At 40.2% G+C, this 9,978-nt stretch overlaps 1 long non-coding RNA gene across 1 annotated transcript; it reads left to right on the forward strand.

Annotated features, from left to right (window-relative positions):
• Nucleotides 1-7,195: 7,195 nt before the first annotated feature.
• Nucleotides 7,196-9,408, forward strand: LOC103355172 (uncharacterized). The gene is made up of 2 exons (XR_520071.1): nucleotides 7,196-7,445; nucleotides 8,918-9,408. It is a non-coding gene; the product is annotated as an uncharacterized LOC103355172 (long non-coding RNA).
• The last annotated feature ends 570 nt before the right edge of the window (nucleotides 9,409-9,978 follow it).

Raw genomic sequence — 9,978 nt, forward strand, 5'->3', positions numbered from 1 at the left:
TCAAACAACTACAGCTTCCCTCTGGTTCATAGTCTGGTTCTCTCTCTTTGCCCCATTTGCTTTTCTGTTTTACCACCACTACCAACCTCTCAGTGCACATACAACGACAAAACCAGGTAAAATGAGAGCTCCTCGAGAGCCATCTGTTTTAAATCTGCACACCGAAAGGAGAAGCAACAGGATTTATTATTTGCATGTAGATGAGTAATGTGAAATACTGGCTGCCTTCCAGTTGCTGCTGAGTACGAAGAAAACGCTGGGCAAAACTTCTAGTCTCACACACGTTGTGGTTTACCAAGTTGAATTTGACCCAGATTGGCTCGATTTTGTTTGTTTTGCTCGGTCTTGTTTCCATATTACCACGCAGTTCTTTTTCTTCAAAGTAATGTGGTTGTGAGCAGCTAATCAACTGTTATAGCTCTAAATCTGCCACATCATTTTGTACATTTAAGGCCTTTGCTGTCTTAAACTCATAGTCATAATAAGGACATTTTAGTTAGAGTCAGCCAACAGTACCATAGAGAATAAACAGTGGATCAGAACAACCCACGGGTATCGGGTAAAGGACTGAGTCCGTGTTAATACGTCCCACATGGTTCATATTGTAATGCAGACTCTCCAAGCTGATTGTGCAACTCCAGGCTTTTTTTTTCTCCTTTTTTTTTTAACCACAGGAAATCATACGACTCTCTGCTCAGGCACCATAGAAAAAAATCAACTCACAGAGAGATTGGTTTGTCTTTTGCAACAGTGCAGGCTTATCTAATTTGCAGTGTGCTTGCTTGACTAAGTGGTAATCAACTGGCTTTTCTGTTCAACACAGATTTTATCTTATGGTCCTTTCATTTCTTTATAAATCACCTGACTACATTTGAGAACCTTCCCGACTTTATTCTACCTCCAGGCTTCTTAAATTCGAACCGTTTCACAATAAAGGCGAGTAAGTGAGATTGTATCTTCGTGGAACCAGCTCCAAAACGTTGAGATACCCTTCCTTTTTCAATCAAACATGCCTCTTTTGTTAACATTTTTAAGAAAAATCCAAAAACATACATGCTTTCAATAGCTTTTGGTTGCTCTTAGTGGTCTTAACATTTTCTTTTTTTATTGTCATGTTAATTAATTGATTTCACAAGTCTTTTTGTGTTGATTTTTGTGCATATAAATTGTTCCGTTATATAAATAAGTGTGATTTTATTTCATAATTTACTGACATTGGTTTGAAAGTTCAACCCAGAACAAATGGTGAGAAAAGAAAGCGATGCAGAGGGGACGGTTCACAGCCCTTAATCGATCAGATTGGGCCTCAGGGGATGTGAGATCATGACTGTGATGTGAAGATAAAAGAACAGTACTGATATTATTCTCTAACTTTCTCCTGAATGGGAAGTTTTCAAGTAAAAGTCTGGAATCTCCACCCTGGCATGCGGATTCACTGGAAATCCCTAGTTCAACAGGTCTGAGCGAGCCCATGAACGTTGGTGTGAGAATGTTGCAGAAAAGTAGGATGAATACAGTATGTCTCTTACACTTACTCATGCCTTAGCTGTGCGTCAGTGATAACATAAAGTTCACATGTTGCCTAATGCATTCCTCTTCGTCTGTGAGTGTTGATCTAATGGTTAAAACCTCACCATTTTACGATAGGTTTTAAAAACAGGAATCTGTATTTCCGGAGATATCATCTTACTCTTAATGTGCTCGGCTGCCAGCAGGACATAAAAGCAATGAGAACAATTGTCTTATTATGTCTTAAGTCTCTAAAAACTGAAACCAAACTGAAAAAAACAGTTCATCTATTACATCCTGGCAGAGATTTCCACAAACAGCAACGGCCGAATCACTTTTAGTACAACTCTGTACCAACAAAGGCTGCAAGTTTGGAAGAGATGCAAAGTCCACATGGGAAATCACAAGTTACACTAAAACTTTGTATGTTTTCTATTACACTGTGTAGGCACAAAAACTACAGGGTAAGGGTTAGGAAAATATCCTGCTTTCTTTACTTTCACAAGAATAGTTAACTTAAGGTTAAGTTGAGGCACCAAAACTTGGCAACTGTTAATTTGAGACGCATTTGTAAGGAACAAATGTAATACAGGAGAAAATCCGTGATTGAGAATGCAGTTTGGTTGTATACGAATGTAATTTGGTGGCGTAAGCGCTGCTTTGGTGACGAGACAAGAATTTGGAGCCATCTCAAAGGCCATTCCAGATAAGTTCGTCACGCAAGGCTTTAAAAACAAGGAATAAAATCTTAAAATCAATTCCAAAACTCACAGGTAGAACAGCAACGTGTGGAAGCATTATCTTAAGTCTAAATAGTACACGAGGTTTTAAACAGGATCACGTCCAACGGTAGGAAAAGGTTAAACTCTGAACATTGAGTTCCCGTCCTCACAGCGTGTCCTTAGGGATGGCAGTGGCCGGCCTGGTCTAGACCGGAAAAAAAAACAATCCCAACTGTTGCCAAATAATGTTGCATAACTGTGTTGTCTAAAGTTACCTAATTAGCCAGATACCACTGCCATGGGTCCGTCTCTGAAAAGCTTGGTGTGGACTCAGGAGGGATAATGCTTAGGTTGCTAAACAGCATTTCTTTTTTGTTAACAGTGGAGATTCTGCCCTAACTTGGAGACTATTTGAGACAATTATTAAATGGGTGTAACCGCAACTCGGTGGTGAGTTGACTACCTAGCCTGCAGGCTAGTGTCAGCTACATCCTTTTAACAGCAAGGCGAGCTACCCAACAAACACGATCAGACATGATTTCCTGCGTGGGATGATACAAACAAGACACTGATCATTTGACGCTTCTTCAATCTAATTCCACAAAGAGATTATCAGATGGGATTAACGGGCACTTTTAATGCAATTTTAGGATCTCCCTTGGAAAGTTTCACCTCCACTGACATATTGAGTCATCCGTGACTTGGCAGTTTCACGGTCACTGTCAGCTTGAGGAACGTTGAGTCTTGAGGGACAATATATATCAGGGACTCCCAAAGAAGCCTCTTGCATCAGAGGCGAAGCATTTTCAGGAACCAAAAAAAAGAGAAGTCCAGTTTCATTCCACTGAAGCTTCGAGTTCTCAACATGACCTGGATGACTGAGAATCTACATAGACATGTTGCTGAATTAAGATTGGAGAACCAAAAAGATGTTGGTTATCTTGTAAAAAAGTAAAGCATACTCTCAGCTTTGCGAATAAAAGTAAAGATTTTTTTCAAAGGGACTCATCTTATGTAACCCCTTCGACTCTGCGTTGTGTTTATTAATAATGAGTCGGAAGGCAGAACAGTATTTTCTCATTTATTGGTCCACCTGGCAACACAAAATCACTCTGGTCAGCGGGCTCAGGCGTCTCGTGCACAGCACTCTGCGAAAGGAGCCACCTCATGTTCACTAACTAGCTAGCCAGCCAGTTAGCTAGTTAGCGGACATTCTCAATTTCCCAAACCAATGCACACAGACAAACGACACACATATCCACACACTCTCGTGAACATTAATGTAACTGATTACACACTCATATTTCCAAAAATAAACAAAATAAACTCATAACACTACCATTCATGAGCTCGTGCTGTGCTCCGCAACCTACCTCATGCACGCCTCTCGGGAACTGACGGCGCGACACCAGTACCCGTGACACACCACAGCTCCCGAGAGGGCGCCACTGAGCCGACACCAAATCACAGCAAGTGGAGTTACAGAATTACACACATACATACTGTTACACTTACATCAGGTACAAACACTGCATAGACTTTTATTGCTATGCAGATGACACATCACATGTATCAATGAAGCTGTGTGACGCAAATCCGTTACTAAAACTTCAAGGATGTCCCAAAAATATCAAGGCCTGGATTACTTGTAATTTTCTTCTAAATTCGGACAGATTATAGTACTTAAGAAACCCACTAACCACATGGTTACTCTGGATGACACTGCTTTGGCCTGCAGCACTACTCAGAGGAAGCATGGAAGGATTTCTGACCAGGATATGTCTATTAACTCACATAAAGCAAGTCTTTGGGATTTTCTTCTTTCACTTTGTGCAACAATGTCAAAATGAGGCACATCCCATCTTAGTCATATCAGATTTTACGTGCATGCATTTCTAACCTCTAGGCTGAATCAGGAAGTCCCAAAAAACCTACAGCCGATCCAAAACGCTGCATCCAGAGTACTGACAGGAACGAGCAAGACAGAATATATTGTCTTCACTGGCCGCCTGTAAAATCCAGAATTATGTTTAAAATCCTTCTGCCAACATACAAAGCCCTTAATGACTAAACTCCACCTTATCTTGAAGACCTTATTGTTCCATATTATCCCAACAAAGCACTTCCCTTTCTTGTGGTTCCTGAAGTCTCTAAAAGCAGAACAGAGCATTCAGCTGTCAGGCTGCATTGCTCTGATATGGGCTCCCAGTTTGGGTTCAGGAGGAAGACACCCTCTCTACTTGAGAGATGTGGCTTAAAACTTTATTTTTTTTGATAAGGTGATAGTTAATGCTGGCACAGGTGGTTCTAAATCATCCCCTAGTTGTGCTGCTATAGCACTAGAGTACTGGACAACTTAATATAATGCCCTGGGCACCTCTCCTCTTTCTCTCTAACATTACATTAGTTGGTTACCGTTATGTTAGCTGATCAGCTAACCTAAAATTGTCAGTGGTTGTCAGCCAACATATCGGTTGTTAGGTTAGCTAGAGAGCATCTAGCTCATGAGCTAACACATTTTTAAAGCGGTAGTTTCCTTGCTGCCATAAAAATGTCCGTTATCTGCACTTTTCATGTTTAATTAGTTCTGAGTCATCGTATGAGTTGGTGAAGTGTAAAACAAGCCCGGGTAAATGAACTAAACTTAAGACAAGTTCAGCAATAAACTACAAAATATTAAGCTGAATCATCTCGTCACATTTTTATCTCTAAAGAATGTCTTCCATGATTCATAAACATTGTAAAATATCCTTGCTAAGCATTAGAATGTGTAAAAAAAAGCTGTCACTGAGAAAGTGTTAGCATGCTAACATGCTACACTACAGCCTAGCAAAATTATCAGATGTTAGACATGGTAAACTTTCCTTTTTAAGTCTAAAAAGTTTTTTAAAAAGCTGCCATTTAGAACATGTTGACATGCTAAACTCTAGTTTAGCTGTCTTATTAGATAGCGTTGTTAGACCCGATTCTTTAGTTGGAAGCCCAAGAACAAGCCGGAGAAATCTTCAGTTCTCAGATGTAGAATTTATTTAGGTCACAGGTAAAGTTTTGCAGCTCTGGATTCAGAGGGACAGAGAGGAATCTCATGTCCAGCTGAACTGAGGTTTTTCGGCTCCAGGTTACAGATATCTTCTTGGGCTATGTTCTTGACCCCGAACATAGATAAGATTGGTATGCTACCAAGTTTAATTGGCCAGTTACCAATGGCGTGGACAGGCATACTTCTTCTGCGCTCTGTCCACGTCCTTGACATTTGGTAAGCAACATGTGTGGATGTTGTTGGTTTCATGGCGTGTAGCTAAAGTAACAATCGTATCTAATAGAAAAGAGGAATTTCTGCTGTCTCCAAGTATGCGAACGGGTTCTCACCCCCCACATTATCTTCAAGGACATAATAGAAAGGGCATTTTATGAGATTTTTTGCAAATCTGGCAACTAAATCGCTACCAAACAACTTCTTCACCAATATGTTTGTAAAGGTGTGTAATAACATGCCTTAAAATGTTGGTGGGAAACCTTTAAAAAAAAACCTGCTCAAGTTAGGGTACCGATAATCGATTGACGAAAAATCGATTTTTTGAAATCTGGCCTTAAGTAACTTATGAGGGGTAGAAGGATCCAGTCCCAGGTCTCCAGAGTGAATGCTGTGCAACATGTGCAGAGAACATTTGCAGGGGACATGGATGAGTACATGAGCATATCCAGCTGCAAGAAGAATGGGGTCATGTGCATCTGGGCCTGTGGAATCTGTAAAGGCATCACATGTAGAAACTGCAGTCATGATGTTGTTGAGTCTGAAGAAGACATCAACAATGACTCTCGAAGCTTCTGACACTGTGAATGAGAAATAACTCTGAGTGTTATATAAGTATGTGAAATAAAAGCTACTGTGCAATATAAATGTAAAACTTATTGTGGCCTTTTTCAACAAAGAAGTGTTTGTGGTGAACCATAAATGCTAACAATCAACTCAGAATCATGAAAAAACCCTGATTTGCCCCCTCATAAGTTACTTAAGGCCAGATTTCCAAAAATCGATTTTTCGTCAATCGGTTATCGGTACCCTAACTTGAGCAGGTTTTTTTTAAGGTGTCCCATGGGAGTTGAACTTCAACATTTTAAGGCATGTTATTACACACCTTTACAAACATATTGGTGAAGAAATTGTTTGCTTGCCAGATTTTTTTTCCCTTACTATAAGCTCAGTGCAAAATACAAACTCAGAATCCATAATAACTTGAAACTTAATTAATTATAAGAACCATAGGCTTCATGGAAAAATCCAGACTCAGAACACATAATAGCTTGAAACATACTTAATTATAACAGCGTGCTTGGTAAACATTCCTGGCTAACACCAAAGTGTTAGTGAAAGCTGTCACTGAGAGCTTGCTAACATGCTAAGCTACAATTTAGCCACTTTATTAGATACTGAACATGGTAAACAGTCCTTGTTAAGTCTCCTACTGTTAGCTAAGAGCTACCATTTAGAATACGGTTAGCGTGCAAACATATTCTAAACAGTTTAGCTTTTTAATAGGGTATATTTAACTTTTAAGTGTTAAAAAAAAAAAGGTTAGCATGCTAAAATTAGCATTAGCCCAAAACACTGCTGTATGCTGCCCCACAGAGCTGCTATGTTTTTAGCATATCCCACCAGCTTATAGTAACTTTGTGGGGTGGTTACCATGTGGTTCTTCACTTAACACGAAAACTATGAATATTTTACTGCTAGCCCGTTTATACAAAACCTTCTTGCCTTTTTATTGTGAGTTAATGATTGGAAACAGGTGAAATTAAACCCTGAAGAAATATAAAAGACACTTTTATGTTTATTGTAATTCAACAAACATTAAAACTTGATCAAAGGTTTTCTTTTTAGAAACATTAATTAGTCCATGACCCAAAAAAAACCCCGTGGAAAGCCCAGAAGTCTCCCCGGGCCGTTTGTTTGCAGACAGGAAGCTGCTGTTGCTACTTAAGTCATTCGACATCAGGCTGCTGGACACACAACAGCTCAGGGAGGCGGATAGCAGCAGTGAGCTCTCTTCTCTCGTAGGATGAACACTTTCCCAGCGCTCACAGAAGAGAAGAAACCCATCTGAACTCGCTGACATACAGAAACACTTTCATCGAACCTGTCGTTAGAAAGTGCTTCAGCCTCGAAGAGCGAAAACAAACCACAACAGACGGTACACAGCAGCCGATCCTCCGGTACGTGTGTTTTTTTTTCTTCTTCTTCTTTCACCACCAGAACTCTCATTTTCACCAGCCTGCTGATAAAACACGGAAAACCGTCACTGTTGGGCTTCTTCCCTCTGTGTGGTCTCGTGTTTTTAACCATGTGCTCGCTCATAACATGCTGCCTTTTAATAGCATTTGACATTCGGTGGCTATAAGTCCAATTAAAAAGGGGAACAGGATTAGCTTGTGCCACATGTGGCGGCAGTGTTTGCCTGTAAGAGCTGCAGTGTTAACAATTCAAGTCACGTTTGGTCTGTTTTTGGTTGTATTTCGGCATTTCTTCCTGTCATTGTAGAACTGCTGACTCTATTCTCTATTTCATGTAATCCTCGGTACCAAGTCGTGTCCAGAAATGTATTGTCATCCATCCATCCAGTATCAATACACCGCTTAATCCTCATTAGGGTCGCGGGGGGCTGGAGCCGATCCCAGCTGATTTAGGGTGAAGGCAGGAGACACCCTGGACACGTAGAAATGTATTGTGTGCTGCGGTAATTAATCCTGCGTGTGTCCTGAGCTATTGATGTTAAACTGACCTTAATCGATACACTAAGGCTGGCGAAGACTATAGATTGCAAAGCCAGATAAATCACGAGTTCAGTACAAATGATCACTTTTCCTCTTTAAAAAAGCATACAAGTGATGATGTGATTTATTTTATTTTTTTTACTTTAGTCAGTTGTAAACAAGCATGTTCCCTTATGTTTGGATGGAGTGATCTGTAGCCTTTATTTATAAGGCATGATGCCTCCTATCAAAATGTTGCAGCTCCTGTGATTTGGACATTACAATCGTGTGATTACTGGTTATGCCTTCTAATGGGCTGTTAAAATACGAATCATCAATCTATCTGGGTGCTTTTGGTTTTTCTTCTAAGTAAAGTCAGGATTTCTTCCTGTCAGTTGCGACAGGAGTCATGATTTCATGACAGATTGCCAATGATGATGTGATTTTTTTGCTTTAGTCAGTTGTAAATAAGCATGTCCCCTTATGTTTGGATGGAGTGATTTGTAGGCTTTATTTATAAGGCATGTTGCCTCCTATTAAAATGTTTCAGCTCCTGTGATTTGGACATTACAGTCGTGTGATTAATGGTTAAGCCTCGTATTGGGCTGTTAAAAATATGAATCATCAATCTGTCTAAGTCTGACAAAAGTGTTGACTGTCATGTGCTGTACTAGAGCTGAACAGTATGCAAAACACATATATATATATATTGCAGTTACTTTTCACAGATGTTGTGATATGAGTCACATTTTAGTGCAGCTGTTATTTTCCATTTGTCTTCCACCAAAATAACAAATGATGATGTGATCTTTGCCACCAAACAAGCATGTTTCCATACGTGTGGAGAATGTTATTTATAGTATCATTTATTATCTATTAAAGCATCTCCACGCTATTACAACTAATTACATGAATCTTTTTTTTCTTTACTGCAGGATTCTCTCCTTTTCCTCTGGAACCATGGTGTCAGCGGTCATTAAGATGTATCTGTTTGGATCGGTGCTTTCCATCTTCGCTGTCTTCTATGCCATCGTGGACTCCTTCGGCGGCCTCATGTACGTCCAGGACCATCACTACAGCCGACCGGCGGATGTGGACCTCCACACCGAAAGGCAGCTCCCCTCAACCGGCCACCGGAGAGGAGCGTCTGTAAACAGAAACATGGGCTCATGAGGAAGTTGCGCCACTCAACTTGTTGGACATGCTCTGCACTTTGAAAAGACTGTTTGTTGACACGGATGCGTCGCCCCACAGGATGTTCTGTTTTATACCATCTGCTGTCCAGAACTGTGGCAGCTAGACTGTGTCAAATCAACTACAAATCTGTTGACAAATGTTACAGCACTACTGAACAATTTGCACTAAAGTTTGAATGTTGTGACTTTTTTTTTCTTTTTCTTTTTTCAATAAAATGATTAACAAAACATTTTATTTGCTGTCGTAAGTAAAAGGTCATGGCCTCCTCTTCTCAAGAACAGGAGTCATACGTTGCCTCTTCACTGTAAAGGTTACACATCTGGCTGCGTAAGTGCATAAAATCAAGAACATTGACGCCACTTTGGCAGTGATTCAGGAACTGAAAGTTGGTAGAGCAGAGAGGGATTTACAAGCGGACAAAATTGACAGGTCCTGACAAAGGACAGTTGCTCTAAAAGATAACGTCTAACACAACACGGTGGAAATGGGGAAAAAAACCTTTTGGCAGTTCAAAAAGATCCCTCCTTCGCTGGAAGTGTTGTTGTGTAACAGCAGACCCCAAAGTACAGACAGTCTCATTTTCTTGCATTCATGTGCGAACACATTCGCTCACAAAGACAAGGCCTTGGGGGGAATGTTGGCTCTATGCACTGAACTTTATGTTATGTAATTGTTTTTAATGGTTCAGTGTCTGTCCTCAACGGGCATCAATGCTTTCCTCATGAGCTTCAGGAGATAAAAAAGTGAAAATAGAGCGCTTTTAATCAAATGCAGGACAAATTCATTCAAACACCTGAGT

Source organism: Stegastes partitus, unplaced genomic scaffold (genome assembly GCF_000690725.1).
Source record: "Stegastes partitus isolate 25-593 unplaced genomic scaffold, Stegastes_partitus-1.0.2 Scaffold136, whole genome shotgun sequence".
Lineage (NCBI taxonomy): Eukaryota > Metazoa > Chordata > Actinopteri > Pomacentridae > Stegastes > Stegastes partitus.